The 26,301-nt window shown below is 46.7% G+C and overlaps 1 long non-coding RNA gene and 1 pseudogene across 1 annotated transcript in view; one reads left to right on the plus strand and one right to left on the minus strand.

Annotated features, from left to right (window-relative positions):
* Positions 1-1,090: 1,090 nt before the first annotated feature.
* Positions 1,091-26,301, minus strand: part of LOC147896470 (uncharacterized) — a 91,630-nt gene continuing 66,419 nt past the window's right edge. Inside the window, exon 2 of the long non-coding RNA XR_015541816.1 lies at positions 1,091-1,304. This is a non-coding gene — a long non-coding RNA (uncharacterized LOC147896470). The remainder of the gene's footprint in view (positions 1,305-26,301) is intronic.
* Positions 23,570-24,608, plus strand: LOC147896471 (uncharacterized; annotated as a pseudogene).

Raw genomic sequence — 26,301 nt, forward strand, 5'->3', positions numbered from 1 at the left:
GACTTCCAAGGTCTCTCCTCTTATATGTTGCATTCAGGAGTAGACAGCATATGGTAGAGGGAGGCATCTATGAACCTTCACTTTTCCTATTAACAAAAAAGGATTGATTTTTTCATCTATATTAACAAAAAGGGCTGATCTTTTCATCTATATTCTGTAAATTGCAGTATCTAGCTGAAATGGGTGCTCTGACCATATTGCCCACAGCGCTCTGTTACGCTCCAACAATCCTTCACTTCGGAGTCTTCCATCATTGCATCTACTCTTTCTTTACTAGTATGCACCAAGTGATGAGCAAATAGGAGTTGGTCTCTCTATTTGCTTCTCCCTTGGTAGTTCTTTACTTTGGCATCAAGAGAGCTCGACAATCATCACTCATCCCAATTTTAGTCAGATTCATTATGAAGTTCCTTTTAACTAATTAAATCTGCCGACTATATTAGACATCCAAAAAAATAAAACGATATATCCTTCTCAAGCAATTCTTTTACTGGAGTTGCTCAATGTTTTGATTTTGTATTTCCATTTCGAAGACATGCATTTTAAGAGATTCCAAGACACTTTGGAGACTTAAACATCGTTTGCACTCCACTTTTCATGTTAATCTCATTCCCATGTGTCATGCTTGTCACATCCTAACGAGAGCAACATGAAAAGTGGATTATAAACAATGTTGTGTGGCTAATCAAATGACAAATCCTCTCTTAGCTTTCGCTGGAAAAAACTCTCTGTGTCTGCCTGTTGGCCTTCTGCAAATGTGTGAGCAGTTTTCTCAACATCATACATAAACAGTTGTACAAAAAATATGATTTTGCCTAAGCATGATTATTCATAAGATAAAGTCTCATTACAGAGATCTAGCATTACAGTTCATATAGCCTCATGTCTCAGAAGTTACGAAATACAAGTTACAGATGATTCATAGTCTCCATTGAAGACTTAATGGACTTTACCAGACGTGAAAGGATGATTGTTGCTAGACCTTTCAACCATTAGATGATAATAATGTTCCATCATGGCTTTTGTAGTACAAACCACCAGCATAGCAAAAGCCTCGCTTGCACCCCCCCCCCCCCCCATTTGTCTTTCACTATATGTATGGCAATTTTTCTGATCGCAGTGCATTTCAAAATGTTAAAGTCTACCCTTTATCAGTTATCAAGCTCTGCAAGAACAACGAATTTGTCACCTTCAGTCACTACATCATTACGAAAGTCTTCATGGCCCTCAAAAATGGATTCATCTCCTGTGACATCAGCATTGGGTGCATCATCCTCTACTGGATTCCAAAATAGATTCATCTCCTGTGACTTCAGCATCAGAAGCATTAACAATACTTGATTCTATTTCATTACATTGTCCGTATTTATATATTTTCAGCATGCATTGTGCATTGTCGTCGTAACCGGCCTTCAGAAATCTAAAGGACAGTAATCCTTGTCTACTCAGTCATAAACCTCATAAATAGCCACAATGCGAGCTTTAATCAATTCAACCACTTAACACCACTGGCCCCAAATGCCTTGGCGCCCCTTTCGATATTTATTTAATGCTTCTGAATGGAAATGCTTTATACCAAGGGCTCACCCTTGCACCGTTACTCTTTGCAAATCCTCTGACTATCCTTTGGGCATCTATTCCATAGTGCACCACTAGAATCCAACTGGCAAGGCAATCTTAGACATCCACTTCTAACTTGACCCCAATTGAAAGGCATCCAAGCATCCAAACCACTAGCAAACTGTGCTCAAACCAGCCTCAAGGATTTCACGTGTCACACTGACCCTCTGTCCTTTCCCCACCACCATACCAAGGACAACGTTGGATGTCCTTGGGCCCAACTTTATGACCCCTCTTAAATGCCTATGCCTTGCCCCTAGGACCTAGTCGGTGCACTTAGAAATTGCCTCTAGGGACTTCTAGGAAGTCTACGCTTCCTCTAGCCAGTCCCTCACAGCCCAACTAATACTAGACTTAACCATGCTTAACCCTCGATTGAGTTACATTAAACTTTACATCACTTTTCACGTCCCCATGACTGACGTAGCTGTGACCATAGATCTGGAACGGAGGTTCTAATCTCCAGGTTCCCTCTATCGAAGAAGTATTGTAGCAGAAACGATCCCTCTATCGAAGAGGTATCGTAGCAATGCTCAACCAATGAATGCGTCCTTTGAGTAGCATTGTTTGGTCAACCAGTGTCGGCGTATTGGCGCTAGTCGTGGAGCGACGGATTACTAGTCATTCAAGGATAGATTTTGGGTGACCCCGTTGCAAATGCATTGTGTTGCACCTAAGTCAGCTGCACCTGAGTCAGAGCAAGGGAAGGTGAAAACAAAGGTGCTAGGTCGGAGCCCTGATACCAATGTAGAATAGGGGAAGGGGACAGATTGGAGAATAGGGGATTGAGGAGAGGAAAGGAGACAGAGGAAGGGAGAAGGGGTAGGAGAGAGAGAAAGCAGTGGGAAAGCAGGAGAGAGAGAGAGAGAGAGAGAGAGAGAGAGAGAGGAGGAGATAAGATTAGATGTCACATCAAAAAGTACACAATGATTGGTGGATGCAGACTTATATAGTTCCTCCACAATTCCCACCTAAAGGGCCACTAAAGTAGCCCTTTTCGCCCTTCATCACATCCAACCTGTCTCAGTTGTTCTTAGAGGGGATCATCAGAGCCAAAGTGTCACTCTTGATATGGCTCGTTGGATACAGAGATCATGGAGGCCCACCCGTCTCACCGTAACGAGAGACGACCTGGCTAAGATAGACACGAAATATCTTCACATCCCACTAGAGGGTTGCCATGGCACCAAGATCATAGATGATAGTCGATTGATCACATCTCTTGCTATCTTAGGACTTCTGAGTCCTTGGACCTCTTGAGTTTCTTAGTATAGCTCTCAACAAGGGCCCTGGCAAGCTCTCTGTCTCAACCCTGAGCAACTTCTATGAGTTACTTTGATTTTACCTTGTCTCATAGGCCCGTGAGGCCTTCTAAAGACGTTAATCTCTCTCTCTCTCTCTCTCTCTCTCTCACTTTGAAGACTATCATTGAGGAGACGAAGTCCAGACACCAAAAAATCTACGCTTGCTCGTAGACTTTCGAAAGGCTTTCGACACTATCCCACAATCCCGCATGATTAGGAGATTACAGGAGATGCAGATCGCAGAGACTTTGATTTGGGGAGTGATGAGTCTACATGAGTCTGTAAGAGGGAGAGTTCGAGCGCCAGGTGGTTTGTTGGATTGGCTTAAGAGCACGATAGGGGTGAAGCAGGGCTGCCCCCTCTCACCAATCCTTTTTGGACTCTACATTGATGACATCACATCTTTCATAGACTACCTAGGGGGTGAAGGATCGCTTCTAGCTGACCTCATGATATAGATATTGCTATATGCCGATGACATAGTCCTCATATCATCTTCACCAAAGGGCTCGCATAGGCACTTAGAGGCCCTGGAGGTTTTCTGGAGAGAGAGCGACCTGATAGTCAACCTTGGGATGACCAAGGGATGACCTTCAACACCTCATGCACAGTGCTTCATCGACACAGCTTCACCTGCTGTGCTGAGCCAGTGGAGATAGTGCAGTCCTACACATACTTGGGAGCAATTTTCACAAGCCCTATCTTCACAATGTCTCAAGCAACTACGGTACGACTCACACGGGGAGAGAGCACTTTGGCCCAACTAGAGAGACAATATTTCCAGGCACACTTGCAGCATCCACCGACAAAGAGCTAGCTTTTCGACACTTTAATGCGGCCAACCGCCATGTATGCAGCACCCTTCTTGGAATGCGATATCACCAGGACAGAGTGGAGGAGATTTGAGCGGCTACAGTGTTAGAATTATTATTATATTCTAGGCAGTGGCCAATGTAATGTAATAAGTGGGTTAGGGGCACTTTTCCCTCATAGAGGTTTTTCCCCCTAACCACAGTCTAATCCCTAACTACGGTTAGTGATTATATAGGGTTTTGTCACTTAGACAAAACCCCTCATCTCTTCTCTCTTTTGTACTTCACTTCATTCAGTCCACTATTGAGCCCTTTGCCTAAGCCCCGCTCAGCTCCCTACGCTCAGCCCTCCGCTACCCCCCCCCTCCCCTCCCTACGCCTCCCCTCCCTACGCTCAGCTCCCTACGCCTCAGCTCCCTACGCCTCAGCTCCCTATGCTCAGCAGCCCCTCGCTCAGCCCCCCCGCTCACCCCCTCGCTCAGCCCCCCCGCTCACCTCATCGCACCCCTCCGCTGCCCACCCGCTCACCCCTTGGACCCCTCCTCTCTCTCTCAGCCCTAGCCCTCCCACTCACCCCCTCGCACCCCTCCTCTCACCCCTCTGCTCAGCCCCCCCCCTCACCCCCTCCCTCAACCCTCCCGCTCACCCCCTCACTCAGCCCCCCCGCTCACCCCTCGCACCCCTCCTCTCACCCCTCCGCTCAGCCCCCGCAGCCCCTCGCTCACCCCTCCGCTCACCCCCTCCCTCAACCCTCCCGCTCTCAGCCCCCCCACTCAGCCCCCCCACTACCCCCCACTCAGCCCTCCCCTCCTCCCCCCTCCCCCCCGCTACCCCCTTGGGCGCTGCTGCAGCTGCAGCTAACCGCACCCCCCCCCCTTTCGCTCCCCGCTACCCCTTTTTTTTTTTGGGGGGGGGTCTCTTTTCCATAAGGGGCAAAAAAAAAAAAAGCCTCTCCTCCTCCTCCACCTCTTGGCTGCCTCTCCACTTCAGGCTTCCGCACTACCTCTCCACCACCTCGCACTCGACGTGCCTCCCATTATGGGGGGGGAACTGCTGCTCCCGCTCCCGGTTGAACATTGACACTACGATCTGCACCCGCACCCCAAGAGAATGGGGGACAAAGCCAAGAAAGACGAAAATAACAACAACAAAAAAAAAGCAAACGACACAACTGAATTTGGAGGATGTGAACACACGTTACAACCGAAGTGGATTCGGGGTAAACAGCAAGGCAAAGTTAGGACCCGCCTCAGCTTCTTCAGCATCTACCTCTACCTCAACCTCAACCTCAACTCCCGCTACAGTGTCAGTTTCGTTTTCAGCTCCAACCTCAGCTCCCTCTATCTCTATCTCTACTTCGACTTCAGTCCCCGCTTCAGGCCCAGCTCTAGTTCCAGTCTCAACTCCATCTACATCTACGATCAGTGACATACTCATGCCCATGGCGCCGGTTGTTCCCTTTCCCTCTTCTCCTGTTACAGCTCTCACACAGCTTCTGACACCTACTTCCGAGGTGTCATACACTGTGCCGCATTATGCTTCACTCTCCCCTCTCCCTCTCAGTCAGCCCATCCTCCCACACCCCGTTGGGACTGCCTCACCCATTCCACTGTCATCTCCGTTCCTCACTCAGCCACCGTCCAGTTTTCGGACTCAGTCCCACTCTTTCATGCCACAGGCACCACAGTTTCAGCATGGACATGGGTGGACTCACACACCAGCGGCGCGTGAGACCCTACTCACAGAGATACATAATTTTCGTGAGCGTGAGATGGAGCTGGCTCGCTTCGCACGGGAGCAGGTCTGCTTCAACCAGGAGCAGAGCCGCATCATACAAGAGCAGGCTAGGGCCATTCGGGAGTAGGCGGATCTTATTCAGGGACTCGGACAGGATATCATGCAGCTTCGATAGGAGGTCACAGCCATACACACTGTCCCAGGGAGTACCCCGGTGGTCGAGGCAAAGATTGCGAGCATGCAATCTGCTATTGAGGAGACTTCCAGATGGGATGACGTGGCCAAACGGGAACCCGCAAGGGTCACCGTTTCAGCTACCCTCATGGAGCAGCAGCAGAGAGCCAGTAAGGCTCTCAACATCAGAGTACGCGGGATCCCACGCACTGAGGCTACACCGATGGTAGATGCGACTGCGTTCGTGACCGCTACCCTGGATGTGGCTGAGCACAGGATAGAGAGGGCATGGCGGGTGGGGAGAGATCCCAACCAAGAGCAACCCCTGATCATACCATTTCATGACACTCAGGCGCGACTTTCAACTCTACGACGCAGGTCAGTCCTTCGAGATCAGCCAGCGATCTCTATGGATGAGGATCTCACAGCTCTACAGGTTGAGGAGAGGCGCTCTTTGCTGCAGCAGCGGGATCAGGCCCGAAAGGAGGGGAAGTGGGCAGTGGTACGAGAGGGATGACTTCTTACAGGCCCCCGTAGGACACCTGCCCCCTCCCCTACATAGGGAAGCGGGGCCTATGAGACTCAGATATCCGAGACCCTGTCTTGCACCATTTGGAACTGTAATGGTACCTTATGGTCAGAACCAGGGAACTTCTCGGAATCCTATACAGGCCACGACATAGTCTTCTATACAGAGACACATCAGAGTCCAAAGCGCCCTCTCCCAATAGTCAGCGGATATACATGGGAGTCTGCCTACAGAGATGAGACGAGGGGTACAGGAGGAGTTCGAGGTTCAGGTGGAGTTGCAGTCCTTTTCAGATCCACACTTCGGGGGATCATTTCAGTAGAGCAGAGAGATACACATTCTATATTTCTTTGGATCTCGATACGACACATGGATAGCCAGGATTTGTTTGCCGCAGTTTGCTACTTCCCCCCGGAGACCTCCCACTTTGCCAGAGATATTCGAGGTGATGATGAGACATCCCCATTTGCTGTCCTTTATCAATCCATTGTTGACTTTTCTAGTCACGGAATAGTCCTTCTAGTGGGGGACTTCAACGTGAGGACAAGGACCCGTCAGGTACCACTTCTTGATTTCAGAGATGATTCCACTCTACTGGCAGATGTTGACCTTGAGGAGGCAGGTATGCTACGGGTTTCGACTGACAGACGAGGTCCACTTTCATCCTATGGGCAGGCCCTCTTAGACCTGGGCAGAATACATGATCTCATTATCTATAATGGTCTTGACAGATGGCCTGCTTCAGGTGGTTTCACATGCTTTCCACATGGGGGGGGCTCTAGTGTTGTTGATTACATCATGGGATCCCCTGTCTTCACATCTCGCATTACTGACTTCACTGTAGCACCTCTCCCCCCAGGGGCTGATCACACATACGTTTTCTTTCGCATCTCCACCTCCCCTCGCACAGCACCTTCCACCCCACTCAGGGCTTACTCCACCTACCACGATATACGCTTTGATTGGGATCACTCACCTTCTTACTCTGGCCGTCTGTACATACTTCTCGCTTATATTGACTTCATACCCCTTTTAGAGGATCGTGCTGCCCTTGTCACCCGCTCACTACACGAGGCTACCATTCACGCCTTTCCCCACACCACCCGCTCCACCCGCCCACCACCCCCTGGAACCGTACCCTGTAATAGTTGGTACGATGATGAGTGTAAGGCCTTACGCCGTCAACTCAGATTCGAAACCAAAAACAGTCTTCCAAGTGCACCAGATACGCTACGTGAATACCGTAGACTGGTACGAAGGAAGAAACTAGACTTCGTTCGTCGAAACGAGGAGCTACTGAACATTTTGTTTAGTAACAACTCTAAGGACTTCTGGCGGAGATTTCTAGAAGTACGGTCCCCTCCGCCACTCACTGACACCCAGATCTCGTTTGATTATGAACGCACACTTTATGACATCCCAAATCAGCCAGTCCCTAGCCTCTCACACATGCCTCGTCCCACATCCTGCACCCTCTTCACTAGAGGAGAGGTAAAGGATGCTGTAATGAAACTTCATAATGGCCGAGTGAAGGATCATGAGGGAAGAAGTGCTTACTGGTGCAAAATCTCGCAACTATGTACTGAGTTCATTGCATATGGGATTAACCTCTTAGCCCCGATCTTAGCAAAGCTTTTTAATGAAGCGGTTTGTTTGGGATTTCCACACACTTGGACCATTAACACTATCTCACCCATCCACAAGGCAGGGGATCCCATGAGCCCGGAGAACTACAGGACCATTATGATTGGACATGTCATGTCCAAGATTTATGCATCAGTACTTGACTCCGAGGTTAGCAGACTTGCAGAGTGTCGAGGACTCAGAGCAGCAAGACAGGCCGGATTCCGGCGTGATCATGGAACCATGGACCACATTCTGACGCTCAGATGTATCATCGAGGAGGCGAGATCATGGAAGCAGAGGGTTTATTGTTGCTTTGTGGATTTTCGCAAGGCATTTGACACACTCCCGAGAGCCCGCCTCATATGCCACCTACAGAACTTGGGTTATGACCAGGAGATCATTTGGGCTGTCATGGCACTTTACGAGAGAGTTTCTGGCAGAGTTCGGGTAGGATCCGGGTGGACAGACGAGATCATGAGTACCATCGGGGTCAAACAAGGGTGTCCTTTGTCGCCTACCTTGTTTGGCCTCTACATTGATGAGCTTGAGACAGTGCTGCAGACACAGGGGGGTGTAGGTTGCTCTCTTGCAGGCACGTTGATCCAGATTTTGCTCTATGCAAATGACGTGGCTCTCTTGTCTTCCTCAGCAGAGGGGCTTCAGAGACACCTAGACGCACTACAGTCCTTTTGTGAGTCTCATGATTTGAAGGTCAACCTGGGTAAAATCAAGGTCATGATCTTCAATACATCTCGAGCCATCATGCGTCAGGAGCAGTTCACATTCGCGGGGTCATCTGTTAAGATAGTTTCATCATACACTTATCTTGGGGTTATCTTCTCCGGACCGAGCTTCACTATGAGACCTGCGATGCAGGCACGCTTGAGTAGAGGGTATGCCTCATTGGCCAGGCTAGAGAGGCAGTGCTTCCGCTCACACTTTCAAGATCCACGCACCAAGGGGTTGCTCTTTGACTCCTTGGCTCGCCCAGCGGGGATGTACGGCAGTCCTTGTTGGGGACCAGACTTGTCGGATACAGAGTGGGCCCGTGTGGAGCGGCTACAGGTTCTCATGCTATCACGGATGATTCGTGGTAAGTCATCCGTTCCTCATTAGATCATTCAGGCTGAGTTTGGGTCACCCCCTTTACAGCTAGATGCTGCATTTCAGGTCATCACATATCTGTACCGAGTTAGGGAATATGGGGATTATACCTCGGGGCGTAGCAGGCTACCATGGATAGCTTTATCCTCTTCTATGGCACTTGCAGCAGGAGGAGATCAGAGGTGCTGGTATGCACGTACAAAGAGATGGTTTGAGTGACTGGGGCTCCACATGGATAGACTACCTCCCCTCCAGTATAGCATGGATGCTCCGTTCTCTCCCCTCTTATCACACGAGGTCAACCAGGTTATCCGTGAGGATCTACTACAGCTACACACTTTTCGGACCTGCTTGGAACGGAGTGAACTCCCAATGAAGCTTAGCTTCTACAGAGATCACTTCTTACATATCACAGCGGAGGGTTTCATTGACCCACCAGGATACACACAGATTCACCTACCCCACTCGATGAGGATCTCTCTTGGGCAGTTCCGGGTCTCTTCACACAGACTTCGCATCGAGAGCGGCAGAGCAGAGCGACTACCCAGGGAGCGGCGCATATGCACACTATGTGACATACAGGAGGTTGAGACAGAGAAGCATTTCATCTTCAGGTGTCCTGTGTACTATGAGATCCGAGGACGTTTCCACTGCCTCTTCAGAGATAGTTATGGGATTTTAGCCCATTTCCTCTCCTACCCAGACCAGCGGTGTTTGGCAGGTTTCATTCATGAGGCACTTAGACACCGCGAGAGGATACTCCGAGCACGGAGACAGGAGCAGACTTCTTCCTCGGTTGATCCCTCTCAGAGCTCTATCACGGAGTTCTTTCAGCTAGATCACATGGATCCCAACGAGACGAGGCCTCGACATGACCGTGACCCGGAACCCGTGACCCGACAGCTTAGACAGAGGGTCGACACACAGATCACACTTGGAGACATCCCCTCCTTGTTTAGAGTTGGAGCCCGACCGAGGGGGGTCACAGTAGCCCTGGTTAGATGTAGAGCTACGACCAAGAGACGTGCCAGGACCGCACCTCTGAGTGGCCGACAGCACTCTATTGCCGACTTCATGCCTCCACTGCCTCATCCATCCTGATATCTTGCTGTTGCTGGGGATGATGATGATGATGATATTGATGATGATGCTGAGATTGATATATAGTCGACCACCGACATCACTATGTTGTACTTAGGACTTAGCACTGCCACTCTGCATTTTGCATTGGTATGGACGCTCGTTTAGTAGCTCCACTATCACAACTCGTTGTATCAGGATTTTCACAGTCTCATAGACCCATCGGTCTTCCGAAGACTTTAATAAACTTTCTTTCTTTCTTTCTTTCTTTCTTACTCACTCTTGCTCTCCTTGTTTCTCACATTTGGTATCAGAGCAGAGTTTCTTCCCAAACCTGCTCCTAGCTCCTACACCTGCTCTCAACTCTCAACTCTCGTCCGTATAGCTCCAGTACTTCAGCCCGCCCCAGCTCGAGATCATCATTCCGTACAGTCCATAAGACAGTACGGATTCCGTACTGCCATACGGTTCTGCTCAAATCTGGCGTCGTCCGTACCTTCATTCCGTATCTGCAACTCCCGCAAACAGACCGTACAACGCCGCCATCCCGTACAAGTACAAATTCCGTACCTGACAGCGCCATACACGTGCCAGTTTTTGTACTGCATTTCGTGCAATCTGCCCGTACAAATCCGTACCTGCATCAACGCCGCCATCCGTACATTATTCGTCCGTACACTAGTACGGTCCGCCGTATTGTTCCGTACACATGTCGTCAGCGCACCGTACAAGCATCTACACACTGTACGGATTCCGTACTCAGTCTTGCATTCCGTACATTTGCAGAGTCCGTACTATTCTCCATGCATTTGCAGGAGTCGTGGAAAAAGGTCTTCTGTGCATGTGGTCTTTGGCAGGCATTCATGCATTGATCCATTGTTTGGCTGTGAATTTGAGGCATTTTATATTTGTGGGCAGACATTGCAGCTAGTTTGCAGGTGTTGAAGAAATTTGGGGCTTTTGCTATTACACTACAATTTTGCACTGAAATTTGGAGCTTTTACAGGCAGAGTGCAAATTTTGCAACATTTGGGTCTTTCAAACCATTTGCCCTCTTTTGTAAGCAATTTCCCACAAGAAATTGGTGCTTATGCATTTGGGTTGCAATTTTGCAGTTAAAAGAGCATTTTGGAGGTTTGCAAGCAATTCTGGAGTTAGTGTGAGTCAAGTTCCAGACTTTATCACTTTTTGCAGATTTTATTTGCAGATTTTTGGGCAATTAACAGAGCATTGTGGTGCATTTCAAGCCTTTGATAGGCTGTGATAGTGTTTGTCACTCTGGGTAGATTTTCTTTGGCGGATTTTACTTGTGCATTTTGCATCCCATGAAGGGATTTTACTTGTTCAATTTGCTGTACTTTTTAGTTTATCTGGCAAAAATGTCTCAGAACAACCCCAATGAGGTGTTTGGAGTCCTCACACAGGAGGATAAGTTCCAGATGGCACCAACTCCTCCTTGTGGAGTTTTATAGTTTGCAACATCTTGGTTGGATTATGTTAATGGAGATGAAGCAAGGCCAGTTCTCTGGTTACAATTGTCACTCCTACAGCTCGAGGCAGGGGTAGAGGTCAAAATGCAGCACAAGTAGTTGGAGTCCAAGGGCTCCCACAGCAGAGCTGAAAAGATGGGATTCTAGAGATGCACAAGCTCTATCAAAAATTTCTCTTTCTGTCAAGGTTCATTATTCATCACATTCGGTCATGCAAGACCTCAAAGGCCGCTTGGGAGATATTGGGTTAGTATGTTTGCAGCAAGAAATGATGCCAGAGTTTCCTTTCTGAAGCGAGAGCTTTCTCATACGCATATGGATGAGGGAGATTCCATGAATACTCACCTCACAAAGCTTCAGGATTTGAGGGAGCAATTGCTGAATATTGATGAAGTCATTCCAGATTCAGAGATGATTACCACCACTCTGAATTCTCTTCCTGAGTCCTATCTTGGTTTCCCCACCTCGCTGATTTTGTCAAATAAGCCTAGAAAGAAGGGCATTTGTCACTACTACAAGAAGCCATGTCATTATATTGGTGAATGCAAGAAGTGCATAGCTAAAGAAAAGAAAAGAGATTCAGGTATGGCTATGTCAGATGCATTAGCTCCTCATTCACAGTGGGGGAGATATTACAGCCAACTTTGCGGAAGAGCACTATGCCTTTCTGTCTTGCACTATAGATTTTTCAGTGGGTAGTTCAGATGCTACAGCCACTATTGAAGATGACCCTTATGCTTTCTTGACTTGCAGTTATGATCCTTCAAAGGATGCATGCTCTCTCAATGTCAATGAGACACTGAATACTTGGTATTTTGATAGTGGTGCTTCAAAGCACATCACTTCTAAGAAGAGCCTTTTTGCATCTCTGCATCCACCACCTACTAAAAAGAAGATGACTTGTGCAAATAATTCTTCTTATTCATTGTGTGGAGTGGGGGACATTATTCTCCCATCCACTGATGGCACAGATTTCAGAATTTCAGATGTTCTCTATGTGCCAAGTATAAAGAAGAATTTGCTTTCACTGTCCTCTCTTAATAGAGGAGGATTTCAGGTTGTATTCGATGATGCTAAGTGTGCAGTCAGAGACAAAGAGAATGACTATACTTTAATGTTGTCTGGCACTTTGTATCGGGGTCTTTTTCAGCTTGATATATATGAGAAAAGATCAGATCTCGCATTTCCAGTGAGCACTCCCACTGCTGCGATGCTAAATGCAAAGTTATGGCAATTCAGGTATGGGCACATGAGCTATGGCAATTTAATGACACTTGAGAAGCATGCTATGGTTGATGCATTGCCTCCTTCAGAGTCACCTCCTCCTCATGCATGTGAGGGTTGCAACCTTGGCAAGATGCATAGATTTCCTAAGGATGGTGCAGTGAGAGCTACACGCAAATTACAGCTCATTCACAGTGATGTCTGCGGTCCCATGAGGACACCTACTTTTGGGGTTATCTTTATTATGTTACATTTATAGATGACTTCACCAACTACATTTGGGTCTATGGTCTTAAGGCAAAATCAGAAGTGTTTATGCATTTCAAACACTTTGTGGCTATGGTTGAGAATGAGACAGGACTCAAGGTGCAGACACTTCGCATAGATAGAGGAGGGGGTATATGTCTCATGATTTTTGAGCCATTTTTGAAGGAGAAAGGCATCACGCATCAGCTTATAATGAGGCTTACACCTCAACAAAATGGTAAAGTTCAGTGCAAGAACCGCACTCTTATGGAGATGGATAGATGCATGCTTACAGTAAAAAGTTGCCTCACAAGTTTTGGCTCCAAGGCCTCATGTGTGCAAACTCTGTTTTGAATTGGGCTCCCACAAAGGCTTTGAAGAGAATCACTCCCTATAAGGCATGGCATGGGAGAAAGCCTTCAATGGATCACTTCAGAGTTTTTGGTTGTGTTGCATATGCCCACGTGCCTGTGGAGTTTTAACACAAGTTGTCAGATAAGGCACTTAAATGCATTTTTGTTGGGTATAGTGCACATAGCAAAGGCTATCGTCTCTACAATCTTGCTTCTCACAAGATTTTTGTTAGTAGAGATGTTATATTTTTAGAGGATTCAGCACATACACATGCTGAATTTAATATTCCAGCTTCTTCAGATGATGTTTTTGAGGGGATGCTTCCTACAACATTTGGTTACCCAGCTGAGGTTCATGCTGAAAATCAGAATTTACAGCAACCTCCTCCGGATCCACATGCCTCGATTCAGCCACAAATTGATTTTGTACCTCCACAGGGTGTGGATGAAGTTGTCAAGCAAGAGATTCGAGAGATACACGCAGCCAAAACAGTCCCGAATTGGTTGCTACAGACTTCCAGGGAGAGTAGGCTTGAGGCCCCATTGCTTGGCAAGACTCGTGGTGCAGTAAGGTTTCAGTTGAGACAGCTTATGCAAGTACTCTTCTTGATGAAGAAGAACCTGACTCTTTTGAAGAAGCAAAGGATAATTTGCATTGGATGCATGCCATGCACAATGAATTGCAGTCCATTGAGAAAAATCAGACTTGGGATGTTGTGGATTTGCCACCAGGTAAGCGTGCCATTGGTACCAAGTGGGTTTTCAAGGTGAAAAGGAAGCCAGATGGGTCCATTGACAGATACAAGGCAAGGCTGGTTGCCAAAGGCTATGCACAGAAGAATGGCATAGATTATGAGGAGACTTTTGCTCCTACATCCCGGATGACCACCATACGGTCAGTTATTGCAATGGCTGCAAATTTTCTTTGGAATGTCCATCAGTTGGACATAAAAACAGCTTTCCTTAATGGGGACTTGCAGGAAGAGGTTATGTCAAACAACCTCTTGGATTTAAACTTTCTGTCAATGCACTTCGGGTTTGCAAGCTTAACAAAGCTTTATATGGGCTGAAACAAGCCCCACGTGCATGGTATGCCAAGATTGATGCATTCCTGGCAAGGAAGGGGTTACATAATAGTCCCACGGAAAGAACCCTCTACATCAAGAAGAATGGGGAGGACATTTTAGTCATCATTCTTTATGTAGATGACATGCTGCTCACAGGGTCAAATGAGGAAATAATTGCAGATTTCAAAGCTGAGTTGAAAGCTGAATTTGACATGATAGATTTGGGCATGTTAAATTTTTATTTGGGGATCCAATTTATACAAGACAAGTGTGGCATCATTATGTCTCAATCCAAGTTATGTGCAGAAGCTCTTGGATAGGTTCAACATGCATGATTGTAAGCCTATAGCCACTCCCATGGAGCCAGGGCTGAAGCTTACTATGTATGATGCAGGTGAATCAGTGGATGTCACACTTTATAACCAGGTTGTTGGATGACTCATCTACTTGTGCAATTCACGGCCCGATATTCAGTATGCAGTATCTCAGGTGAGCAGATATATGCACAATCCAAAGACTAACACATTGGCAGGCTGTAAAACGCATCTTCCGTTATTTGCAAGGCACAAAGTCTTATGGCTTGATGTTTCCCAGGGGGGGTGATTTGCAGATGCATGCTTACAGTGATTGAGATTGGGCTGGAGACTATGATACCAGGCAGTCCACTAGTGGTAATTGTTTCTTTTTGGGCAAAGCTTGCATCTCTTGGCTGAGCAAGAGGCAATCTATAGTGGCTACTTCCTCATGTGAAGCTGAGTACAGGGCACTTTCACAGCGACAGTTGATGTGTTTGGCTGCGACGTTTGTTCGCTGATCTTCGTCTCTTATTGGAGAGTCCTTCTCCAATTCTCACTGATAGTCAAAGTGCTATAGAGTGGCAAAGAATCCTGTGTTTCATGCTCACACGAAGCACATTGAGGTTCATTATCATTATGTCAGAGAGAAGTTGCATGCAAGGGAGATCAATATGATCTTTGTGTCAACACATGACAATGTTGCAAACATCTTCACCAAAGCACTTCCATGTGAGAAGTTTTAGGCATTTCGCAGTGCCCTAAACTTATCTCCTTTTGGTGATTGATCACTACCTTGGTACACCACAGTGGCATTGCAGGGGAGTGTTAGAATTATTATTATATTCTAGGCAGTGGCCAATGTAATGTAATAAGTGGGTTAGCGGCACTTTTCCCTCATATAGGTTTTTCCCCCTAACTACGGTTAGTGATTAGATAGAGTGTTGTCACTTAGACAACACCCCTCATCTCTTCTCTCTTTTGTACTTCACTTCATTCAGTCCACTATTGAGTGCCTACGTTCAGCTCACTCTCTTGCTCACTCTTGCTCTCCTTGTTTCTCACATACAGGTGATTATGGGGTCCCAGATGATACGAAGTAAGCCCTCAGTCCCACATGAGATAGTACAGGTAGAGTTCACCATGACACCTCTCTAGGTTGATGCCATCTTCAGACAATGACTTCCTGAGAGTATCAAAGGAGGGATTCATCATCATCAAACCCCAGTATCTCGAGGACAGAGGATTCTCACATGCACTGAGGATTGCCATTGGACAATGCGGGTTTCGTCTAATCAGCTGATGATTGCGGCGGGGAGAGCCGCAGGTATACCCAAAGAGCAACGGATCTGCATGCTATGCACATTGGGGACGTTGAGACAAAGGAACACTTTCTTTGTGCTTGCCCAGCCTACTATGAGAGCTACTACTGTCTCTACCTAGAGGGGAGCGGCTTCGGTCCACTCTCACAACCGATCCATTTCCATGACCATAACTACATTGGGCTCTATGTGATGGAGATACACCAACACAGGGAGACACTAACTATGACATATCAAAGAGCAGCAAGAGGCGGCTAGGCCACAGGATATAGAGGCTGACCGGACACAACGACGCATTACAAACTTTTATACATTTGAGTCAACTCCAGGACACAACAGAGTAGAGGAGGAGTTAGCTGATATGAGCGCAGCTTGGATCGGCAAGCTATCGCTGAGAGAGGGATGCACAAACCACGCGCGAGACTGAGAGCACCCAAAGCACACTCTATTGAGGTCTGACCTATGACAGCTTTTCTCAAGGGGGACCGACAAAGATGAGGGATCACTTTGGACATAGCCCAGAGGGTTCAGAGATCGAGAAGGCTGCCTCCCCCACCACAACGTGGGACAGCCCGACAGACGTAGATCCGAGATATCTTCATAGCTCACCAAAGAGCTACCATTGTGCGAGCTTCAATTTGTGAGTCCCACCTACAAGATTGATTTGATTCAGTCTGTATTTGATTGATTGTGATTTTTCTATGAGCTCAGCAGAGTTAGTTTAGTACTCAGCAAGGGCCCTAGCACGCCCTTTGCTGCAGCCCATTGAGGCTTGTATGAAGCTTCCTTTTGTGCACTTTGTCCCATACGCCCGCGAGGCCTCTTGCAGACGTTAATACCTCTCTCTCTCTCTCTCTCTCTCTCTCTCTCTCTCTCTCTCTCTCTCTCTCAACTTCCTCTGCTCTGTCCTTGGAGCTCCCTCCACCCTTGCAGCCCCCCCTCACGCAGCCCCTCTACCTCTCCGCCGGGCTGCCTCCGCCTGCAGTCCCATTCTACCCGGCTGCCTCAACCTGCAGCCCCTCCGCTGCCTCCCTCTGCTCCTTCGCCTGGAACCCCTTCCGCCCCGCCCTGCTTGCCTCGCACCACCCCGCCCTGCTCACCTGGCGTCTCGCTCCTAGCGCCCCACCGCTGCTCCTTCCTCTGCCGCCCCCTACTGCCCTTGCTGCTGCTGGCCACACCCCCCGCCTGACAAACAACCTTCTCCTGCGGGCTGGCCTCCACCCCCCGCGCCTCTAGCCTACCCTTCCCCTCTCCCCCACACAGCTAGCCTACACCTCCCGTGCTACATTCTCATCTTCAGCTTCAGCCTCAGTTTCAGCTTCCTGCAGCCTCTACATCCCCAGCTCCAGTTATTGCCAGCGACATACCCATGACGTCGGCCTCTTCAACTAGGCAAGGCTTTCGACCCCATGTGACATTGGTATCCCATTCCACGAGATGTTCAAAACATCTGACAAATGGCTCATTCACTTGACACTAGATTGGCTATACTTGACACCAGATTGACTATTTGATCAATAAACAATCACACCAAAAAGAGGTTTACATAAAATAAATAGTTGGCAGTGATGCCCTTGTCCTCCTAACATGTGTGAAAATGTACTGAGGTGCTGATTGAAAGACACGAGCTGCAAATCCAAACCAACAAAAAGGTGAAGCGCTGGAAGCAGCATCAACAAATAAGACAATTGACCAAAAGGACAAAATCTGGTCAATGTTTCATCTACAAAATAATATGGCTAGCCCACACTCCAAATGGATGCCATCTTTCAAACAATGACACATCTTCATAGGGTTTGGGCTCTACCTAGCTAGAGATTATCGAGATCGGCACTTAAGTCATCCAGACGACTAGTAGACAGAGGGGTCATCATGGGCACAGAGCCTAAAACACAATCCCAAGAGCAGCAACAATGTTAGGAAAAACAACTCTCTCCCTCATGGGTCTTCAAAGGATCCGTGACATATGGTGAAATGGGGGCTTAAATATTCCCATGTACATTAGTGTAAATGTGTGTTCCTAGCATAAAATGTGTGAAATGTGAGGGCCATTAGTGTAAATGTACATTCGTGTAAATGTGTGCCTAGTATCGAATGTGTAAAATATGAGGGCCATTAAGGAACTCCCGCAGAGACTTTTGGATACTCTAGCATGTGCATGGCTATGGGGCAAGGTGTGGCCCCATTGTACCCAGTGCACTATGTGTGATAGAAGTTTGTGTTGATGACACATAGACACTGCTCTACTCTAACGTGATATCAAAGCCAGCTTTCCAACAAACTATGGGCTAGCATCTATCGTCCTGTTGAGGTGCAGATGGTTGAGATGTGTGCAATGTGCTGGCTACTCTACGGGTGCATGACTCACGCATCTTGCGTGCTCTACTTAGAGCATCTATGCGAGCAAGATTCAAGTCGACTGTTGGGGGTGTGGTGACCAATAACTGGCGCTCATGTTGAGTGGATTGCACTTTAGTTGACAGCTTGTTGATGGTGACTTCACACATTTTGACTATACCTCCTACTAATTGACTTCGAGTATTGTAATCACAGTGTTGTAATCACGACAATCGTATACTCTGTCAAGGAGTTGACCAGTATGCCACTTGTGTTCAACCTATCAAGGGGTGTTAGGGAAATAGCCATCTACCTCCTGGGTATTCAAAGGGGACTTGAAAGAGTCCATGACATTGGTTAAAATAGGGCCCATATACAGCAGTGTAAATGTGAGTGCCTATTATAAAATATGCAAATGTGAGAGCCATTGAGAAATCATCCTTAGGGACTTTTCGATGCTCTGGCCTATGCATGGCTATGAGGTAGGGCGTGGGACCCTGTACCCAATGCACACTGTGTGGTGGAGGTCTGCATTGATGACACATGGGCATTGCTATCTAACAAAAATTAGTTCCAAGTGCAGCAATAGCTATCTACACAAGTTTAGCCAAGCAAATAGCCCAAAATTACACACGATAATGTGCGGTGGAGCAGACACTAGGGGGCTGCCAATATAGAGTACAAGCAAGGATTTGAAGCACCATAGATAGCCATGTGTGGGCAGCCATAGGAACACAAGTCCAAGGTGTTGAAGGGTGTTTGGGATTACACTCAAGCTCCAATACACTTTCCCAACAAAGATAAATACTCTTTTGCTTCAAATGAGTGATCGCAGTAGTACTTACATGTTACAAATATGCCAAGTTACCAAGAAATGAATGTTGATAAGGAAAACATAAAGTAGTAGTTACATCTATATAACAAGCATGAAAGCAACGACTACATCCATTCCTTAATAAAAGCCAACAACGATCAATGCCAAACTTGTGTTATCATTTCCAAGTATAACTCAAAAAAACAAAACAACTAATATGAAGCGTGCATACAAGTCCTTCAACTGCTTGCGAAGATAGGCAACCTTTGCCTGATTCTCCACCTGATATAAGAATGCAAGCTGATCGCATGCTTCTACAAAAAAAACTATTGTTTAAAAATCATGTACCATCTTTGTCGCCAATCAGCTTTAGAAATCTAAGATATTTGTGTGAGCAGTGTGACACGAACAACCCATCATTTTAAACCAGTGCCCTTGCCAAACTTCTCCTTAAAGTTGTCTTGCCTTTGTAACCACATTATATGTGCCTGCACAAGCCTTGTATTAGCATACCTCTCTCTCTCTCTCTCTCTATACAGCCAAGCAGCCCCCTCCAAATCTTATATAAAGGACAACCCATTGAGACAGTGCACTCATTCAAATACTTGGGTATTGAAATCCCCGCCAATAATAGATGGAACAGCTGTGTGCAACGGAGACTTGATGCAGGATGGGCAAAATACTTCCAATTTGAAAATGAGTGCAACAATAGCAATACGAGAAGGTGGCAAGTACGAAATATGATCTTTGGGGCATATGTGATACAGACAGTACTCTACGGAGTAGAGGTATGGGGTGGGAGTATATCTCCATCAACGTGGAATGAGATAGAGAAAATGCAAAAGTCTTTCATTAGGAGGCACCTGGGCATCAAGGCTACTACACCATACTCTTTGTTACTCCTAGAGACAGGATGTATACCCATAGAGCTACATGCTCTGAAGAGAGTACTCAGATACATCACAAAGGTCAAGGGCATGGATAATGAAAGGCTACCAAAGAGAGCATGGAAAGAAAGTCAGAAGCTTCAAAAGACAAACAAGGGCAAGATTTTGACATCCGGATGGGCACAGGACCTAAAAAAATGGTTCAAGAAGTGGGAAGTAGAAGAGTATTTAAACTACTCTTCAGAGGAGATTGATGAAGAGGCTTTTCATTATGACCTGCTGAATGCACTACACAGGAAATGGCAAACAGCAGAAAACAAAGATAAATTTGAGTACTATCGCACATATATCAACCCCGAATATTGGTCAATTTATACAGGAAGGGAGACAACAACGCAGAAGTACATATGTACACCTATAGCAGTGCATAAACGGAGGGCTTTAGCCTCACTTCGCACCCGATCACACCAGCTGCAAATAGAAACAGGGGGATGGAAAAAGATGCCAAGGGAGAGTAGAATATGCCAACTATGTGATCAAGGTATGGTTGAAACAGAAGAACACATGGTAATGATATGCCCTCACTATGCACACATTAGGGAAGAGTTCAATCACCTCCTTGAGGGACATAACAAACTGGCTGATTTGCTGCATAAAGGGTCACCTTCAGCTTTAGGAACATTTGTGTATAAGCTCTTCAAGCATAGGAATCCACCTGAATCCTAGAAGGTGGTTTCTCTTTCCACCCTCCCATCTTCGGGAGGAGCTTTCATGTACTTGTGATATTGTATTGCTCAGGTCCCATAGGCCGGTTTTGGTCTTCAGAGGACGATAATATATTCTTCTTCTTCTTCTCTCTCTCTCTCTCTCTATATATATATATATATGTATGTATGTATGTATGTATGTATGTATGTATGTATGTATGTATGTATGAGGTGCGCGTGCGTGTGCGTGTGTGTTGTGTGTGTGTGTGTGTGTGTACACTTGCTCAAATTCTTGTCCTGTTACTCTTTCTGACTTGACGGTTAGCACGACATACTCTTTCCTCCAACCGTCACCATGGATTCACTTACATGCTAATTCTCTTTGGCATATGGCGAAATCACTTTTGCTTGGTGGCGAAAGAATCTCCGCAATTTATGGAGGAGCAAATTGCCTCTTAAGCAAAAGCTTTTCCTATGGCGTTGTCTTACAGGAACCTTATCCGTGGGGGTCACTCTGGCTCAACGCTGCTTCTTGTCTTCGATGCATGGCCCTTCTGAAACGGTGCCTCATTTGTTTTGGATGTGCTCCAGCACTAAGACCTTCATATGCAAAATTTCCATGTCGCTTCACCTTTGTTTCCCTAACTCTCCTTTTGGGAAACATTTTTGGCTTTTTGGCAGACTTCCTACAACCCTGGTCCATTACTCTTTATTTTTATATTGGGTCAGATATTTGGCTTTTTGGACCATATGGCAGGATCACAACATGAGATATTTTGGGAATCCATTCTTGCAATCTTATGAATATTTCAGACTCTCCCTACGGCAATCTATCTATGATGCTTGCCATCAAGGAGATCTTCCTCAGTCATGCCTGGAAATAGTTTCTCTTTGCTTTTGATTTCCTGTTGAGGCTCTCTGTTTTTTTGAGACCCTCATGTAAATTTTGCTAATAATATAATCATGGATACACCCCAAAAAAAAAAAGTGTGTGTGACTTGCTAAACGTCGCATTGCACCATCCACATGTTTAAGATGTCAGGCTCCTTCAGAGACTGTTATTCATTTGCTTTGGCACTGCCCATGTACTAAGATCCTCCTCATGAGAATTTCAGATTATCTTTGGATCTGTTTCCCGAGTCACAGATTTGGAAAATATTTTTGGCTTTTTTGAGGATTTATGAAGTCTTTGTCTCAATACTCATTATTTCTCTCTTGGGTGCGATATTGGGCTCTTTGGACAATCTGGAGTGAGCATAATTTGACATACTTGGGTCGGCAGATTCACTAGTCATAGGAATCTTTCCGAGCCTCATTGCGGCAATCCTTATATGATGCTTGCCATGAGGGTGATATGGATACAGCTTTTCTTTGTATGCTTCTGAACTTTGGGATACTCTCCATTTTGGAGACCTCCCATCATGTAAATTTATGATCATATAAATATATGCACTGGATATTACCAAAAAAAAAGTGTGTGTGTGTGTGTGTACACATATAGGAATTGTAAAGTCTTTGGTGATCCTACTTTCTCTCTGTTTGGCTTTTTTAGGCGTTCTCTGCAGCAATCTTTCTTTGATTGCTTGCAGACCCACTGCATAGATCATGAGGTCTTTTTGGCATATACTGAAATTTTCACTTGATGTAATTGTAGCACCTTTTTTTGAGGTTGCTACTCATATAATATAATCAATCAATGATTTCACCAAAAAAAAAGTGTGTGTGTGTACACATATACATATACATGTATGTATATTATATGTGTCTGCACAAGCCTTGTATTAGCATACACCTCTCTTTCTCTCTCTCTCTCTCTCTATCTATCTATCTATCTATCTATCTATCTATCTATATGTATGTATGTATGTGTGTGTGTGTGTGTGTGTGTACACATATACATATACATGTATGTACGTATGTATGCATATGTTGTTGGAATAGGGTTGGTGGTCTCCCCACCTATGAGCCCCCATAAAGGAGTGCATCGGGGGGTGGACCATAGATTGATAGGATGGGACAAGGGACTGCCACATGGGCTGCCATGTGGGCAGCAGAGAGAGGGAGAGGGGATCCCTGCCAGAGGAGAGGCACCATGGAGGGAGATCTAGTAGAGGCTCTCCACAGATGGAAAGGGCAGACCTAGGCAGGGTTTCCAGCAAGCAAGGACTGCGTGGACAGGGCACGGGCACTGACATCAACAAGGTTCCAGACAGTACAGCAGGCTGCCCGGGCATTCTTGGAGAAGTTCCAGAGGCTGAAATGGTGTTGGACAGAGGCAGGAAGAAGGCACAGAAGTTCAGCAAGGTTGTGGGACCCTATGGGCAGGTTTGGGGCAAAGAATCAAGGCTGGAACTTCCTGGGCAAGTGGGGCAGGGCAAAGCCTGCAAACGAGCCGCCCTGTAGGGATATTTATAGGCTCCTCTCCCAGTCGGCTGGTAGGGGGGAGTAGAGTCTGCTGGAAGGGGCTGTATAGTCAGCCATTTTGGGTAGGGCTTCAGCCCTATAAAAGGGGGCCCTAGGGCATAGTTACCAGGGAACCGGAACGTTCCAAAAACTCGGGTACCGGAATGGGAACGTTCCAAGAAGGGGGAAGGGGGGAACCGGGACCGGAACGCCATGTCATATGACATGTCATCAATTCATATGAGAATATACAAAATTATGAAAAGGAAATCACTTTTAGCTAATAATTAGCCGAGAGGTTGGCTAGCATTTGGATGGAGTCCATTGAGTATGTGGGGGCAGATAAGGTTATTCAGTTTGTTGCTGATGGCGAGAACTCCAACAGGGCAGCAGGGAGGATTCTTGAAGAGAAGTACCCTCACCTTACCTTCACTCATTGCATGGCACATGGGCTGAATAATCTCTTGAAGGATATTGGTAAGTTGGATTGCGTGGATCCCACCATTGATATGGGGAATCGTGTTGTCTCTTTCATCACTCGCCACCACTACATTTTGGCTATAATTTCATCATGTAAAAGCACCTTTATAAACTGAAATCTCAATTGAGGCAGCTTGTTGTTTCTGCTGAGTGGGATGCATGGCGTGAACGAAACTCTGCAAGGGCTCAAAGAGTTAAGTACATTGTCTTGGATGACATCTTTTGGGATGATGTTTGCCTCTTGCGTCAAGTTACTAAGCCCATTCTTTTAATGTTGAGGATTGTTGATAGGGATGCTCCTTGTATTGGGAAGGTGTATGAAGGGATGGATAGGATGATTGAGAACATTCAAAGTATAGATGTTTTGTATGCTTGGAGGAAGGAGGAGGTGAGAGTACTTGCAACCTCTCGGTGGACAGAATATCATTCATCTTTGCAGGCTGCAGCCTTTGTTTTGGATCCAGAATTTCAGGGGAAGGGGCAAGAGACTGACAAAGAGGTAGTGCAGGGATGGGAGAAGGTATTGAAACGACTTGTCGTAAGTGGAGATGATAGGAGAAAAGTGCGGGAGTAGCTGTCATATTATAGGCAAGGCAGAGGGTTGTTTGGTTTGGAGGATGCACAGACTGATAGGTTCAAGATTTCTTCCATTCGTTGGTGGGAGGACTATGGGGCAGATGCTCCATTGTTGCAGCATTTGGCCATTCGTATACTCAGCCAGGGCACGAGCTCTTTACCCGTTGAGCGGTTGTGGAGCAATTTTGGAAACATTGCATCCAAAAAGAGGAACATGCTTCGGGTTCAAAAGGCTAATGATCTTGTATTTGTTAATGCAAACTTGCGTTTGCTTAACAAGTTCAGGGCAGAGTGCACTTTGAAGCATATCTTGGATTTCGACTAGACGAGGAGTCAGACTCTGACAGTGATACAGAACAGGATGCTCTTGAGCATGAGGATGATGAGACCCAAGACCAGGATCAGGATAATGAGGCTCAATAGGCTGAGGGAGTGGGAGAGGCCTCTATTGCTATGTAGTGTGCGGCATCATGCATGCCACCTTTAGTCTTCAGCTGAGTTTTGTTCTATTATCTATATACCATGTACTTGGCTCGAGAGTCTGGAGTCCTATTTTGACATTTGTACTGAGGCATTCAGATGCCCGAGGCATGGCCTCCTTTTCTTGTATTTTGCATATTATATGCTCTCGGATCTATAGTATTGTCTACTTCTATGGCTCTATGCACATTGTAAACATGTACATTTCAGTTTTGAGTGTTCTAACTTCTTAGAGTGTCTTTAAATTTTAAAAGTCTAAAGTTGAAATGGAAAGTGTAGAGCCTCCTTTGAATTATCCATAGCTTTAATGAAAAAGCTGGCCCCCCTAGAGTATGCAATGATACCCTGAATAGAGCGGCTCCTAGTATCACTCCATCCATCTCCCATTAATGTGACACCACATCTCACCCATATGTCTTTGATGGGATTCAAAGCTTGCTCTATGGCGGTCTTCTCTGTTGCCAAAATTGTGGTGCGTAGGGCCTCACATGAAGGAGGAGTATAAGATGGTCCAAAGGTTGCAATCTCCTTTACCATATCAATGAAGTAAGGATTGCGGGCCTTTGCTGTGGGTACATCTGCTCCATAAAAGAATCGGCCCACTGTAGCATCTACCTGTGCCTCCTCCCAGGATGCCATGATGCCATGAGGCTAACCTGCACGACTCTCGCGGTGGGGGCTGATGAAGTGGGAGCATGTGCCTGTGAAGCTATCCCACCAAAGAAGGAGCTAGAAATGGAAGCAGTAGGAGAAGGTGCTACATGTGAGGATGCCCTTGCTCGACCTCAAGGATCAAGAACCTTCTGTCGTGCTTCCTCAGCATCCAATCTATCTGCAAGTGCCTGAAAACGTGCCATCTCTGAATCTGAAATAGTCCCAGGGCAGCACTTAATGTTTCTCTTCTTTACTCGCAATAAGTAAGCTCGAACTCGGTCTGAGCCTCCAAATTTTTCTACGCCACAAAATTTGCATGTCCACTTGCGTGCGCCTCCTTTTGACTTGTTGTAGAAGCTTCTAGGCACCACTTCCTTCCACCACGGAGATTTGCGGTCTTGGTCGATGCCCTGGGGAGGAGCCATTCAAAGAAGGGGGCTGAGAGAGTAAGGGGAGAGAAGGGGGGTGAGCCTTGAGGCCCGAGGGACGCAACTCGGGAGAGGGCTTGAGCCTTGAGGCTTGAGGGAAGGGAGGGGGCTGAAGCAAGAGTAGATGGATGGAGGGAGGGAGTAGATGGAAGGAGTAGATGGAGGGAGGGAGGGAGTAGATGGATGGAGGGAGGGAGTAGATGGAAGGATTGGAGTAGAAAGATGGAGGAAGGGAGGAGTTGGATGGAAGGAGGGAGGGAGGGAGTAGTAGGAGAGCTGCTGGCTGGAGGAGTAGGCGGGAGGGAGCAGGTGGAGGTCGAAATGGTGCAGAAATGGCGCGGAAAATAGGGCTGCCAGTCGCAAAACGGCTATAGGCAGAATTCCTAAACCCGGAACGCTGGATCTAGGTCTGGAACGAGTTCTGGGTACCCCGGAATAGAGTTCTCTAGTAACAGCCAGTCTGGAACGTTCCAGCCCTGGTAACTATGCCCTAGGGGCCTCCATTCTCATCAATTGGAGCCGCCCTCTAAGGAGCAGAAAGGAGCAACAGGTAG

This window comes from Dipteris shenzhenensis, chromosome 11 (assembly GCF_047967505.1).
Source record: "Dipteris shenzhenensis isolate YYH24624 ecotype China chromosome 11, Dip_SZ_1.0, whole genome shotgun sequence".
Classification (NCBI taxonomy): domain Eukaryota; kingdom Viridiplantae; phylum Streptophyta; class Polypodiopsida; order Gleicheniales; family Dipteridaceae; genus Dipteris; species Dipteris shenzhenensis.